The following is a 2,485-nucleotide window of genomic DNA, read 5'->3' as shown; positions in this document are numbered from 1 at the left end:
TTCTGACTCGACCGAGTCAGAGTTCTGACTCGGACCGAGTCAATACTCGGAAAAAGTCTCTGTTGGACGCCGTCCTAAGTTAAGAACTCGACTTACAGAACCCTAAGACAGATCTAGAACATAAGAAAATCGTTTCTTTTGGGGTTCTAGTTCTAGGGATTCGATCCCAAGTCTTGAAAACCCTATTTACTTCACAGATCCTAGCAGATCAGTTCCAAAAGCGTTTGGAATCCTTCCCGTCGGTGTGGATACGTGTAGAGGAGCTGTACTTTCAGCTCTTGGTGATTAAAACAGGCCCTGGATCGATTGCGACTTTCAGATCTTCAGGAAAGAGGTAAGTATTCGATTCCTACGGTGATATACACGATTAAACGGGGTTTTACGGATGATTTTGGTTGCGTGTGACGTTTGACTAGGTTTAGATTATCCTTCCGCTGCATGAAACCTAGTAAACCAAACCCTAGATCGATATGATCGCATGCTAGGAATCCGTAGCGAAACCCAACACCCAGGAAACCCAACAGTGGTATCAGAGCCTGGTTGCTCTGTTTTGATTTCATAGAACCCGATCACGCATGTTTTAGGATTTGAATTGTTTGAATCCATGTTTGCTATGATATCTATGCATGTTTGACTATTGAATCTAGTGTAGATTGCATGTTTCATGTTGCATAGAGTGCAGGAGTTCGAATTTTGGGTGTACAGAAGAATTCGGATTAGTTTCGGGTCTGATCGGGGCCAAGAACGCGGGGAAACGTGATCTGATAACGGAGACCTACCCTAGACCGTCCGTTCTGGGTAAGCCAGACCGGATGGTCCAAGGGTGACGGACTGATTGGCACAGAACGGAAGGTTGGACCGTCTGTTCTGCCATCGTTGCATAATCTGATCAACTGTGACTCAAATAGACGTGATTTATTCTTATGGATGGTCCATAGTGAATGAATGTATGTAACTGATAACTCCTATTCTTCTCTATATTTTGATGAGAGTTTGTCTAGGTTTTATAGGATAATCACATGCATTCATAGGCATTCTAGGCGTGTTAGGATACAAAACCCGGTTGTGCTCTAGTTTTGCAGAGTTACAGGTTTCGGAGATGATTGGACTCGAAAAGGAGCTAATTGGAGCGTTAAAGGAGAAGTCCGGATGAGGTACTCATGTTGCGACATCAATAACTTTCTCTACAGAGGTCCAAATCGTGCGAGACCTATACCATTGGAAAGAGCACTTCAAGAGCTTCGCGTAGACACCAAAATCGCATAAATCCGACACCGGAGCAGAGAGTTAGGAGCGAATTCGTGAAGACCAGAGAACTGCCGGTGCAGGGCCGATTCCGGCTGGAATCGGTCCGGATCAAGGACGCAGAATTTGACCCCAGGAATCTGGATCCGGTCCGGATCCACCTGGAATCGGTCCGGATCCAACCAGAAACCCTAATTCGCGATTTTCAGCATTGGAAGGGGATTAGAACTCTTGGGAGCCACCCTAGGGTTATAAAAAAGCCCTAGCCACGTCCTAGAACAGAGAGAACCTCAGAGAACACTTAGATACAGATTTTTGGAGAGCTTTTGGGGAGAGAAGAATAGAAGTTCACGGGATTTCGGGAAGAAGAAGGAAGATTCGATCGTGGAGACTACACATCTACATGAGCCTTTCTCTCCTCTCTTTTATCTCTATTTCTCAGAACTTTTTGTTGTTTTCTATGAACCGTGAGTAGATCCACGACTATGGGTTAGGGATTCGTATGTGTTTTGGGTATGTTTGAACCCTAACTTGGATTTCGGTTTTGATTTGATTCGGTTCTATTGATTTGCACTTTTATTGGATTGATGTTTGCTAACCCCTTGATCAATTATCTTGGATTCTGAACCACATAGAGATATGGGTTTGTTTCGGATCAAAATCAATAGGATAGATAGTATTATTCACATAGAGATATGGCTTAATCGATCTAGGGTTGATGATAGCGTTCTTCATGCACCTAGGGTTAACTTGAATAGATCGAGAGATTGACGAGTTACTCTGTAGATAGTGAGTTAGTAGACCGAGAGGTGAATTCTCTATCTTTCTTGCTTGATGATTCCCGAATACAAGTCATAATCGTTATTCATGCATGCTTAGTAAATACCCATACACGCGAATACGATCCCGACACCCGTAGTCATCCTTGTTTGATAGGTCACTTGTTTTTATCTACTTTCTTATATTGCTTACCATTGATTCTACATATTTCCACCATCACTTGCTTGCTTGCTTTGATCTATTTTCGATCTAGATTTGGATTTAGCAACCGGTCCTCGTGTTCGACCCCGTGTTACGACGATCCGTATCCTTACGGTGAGTTGTGAATCGGGTTATAGATTTTAGACTCGGTACACACGTATCAAGTTTTTGGCGCCGTTGCCGGGGACTGGTTAGCCTATTTCTAGGTCTTTATCAATTCTAGATCTTGCTCGTGTATATATTGAGTCGTGTCTTTTTT

The sequence above is a fragment of the Tarenaya hassleriana genome, unplaced genomic scaffold (genome assembly GCF_000463585.1).
Source record: "Tarenaya hassleriana unplaced genomic scaffold, ASM46358v1 Cleome57, whole genome shotgun sequence".
NCBI classification, from domain to species: domain Eukaryota; kingdom Viridiplantae; phylum Streptophyta; class Magnoliopsida; order Brassicales; family Cleomaceae; genus Tarenaya; species Tarenaya hassleriana.
The sequence above is the reverse complement of the archived record's forward strand: the minus strand, read 5'-3'. Positions refer to the sequence as shown.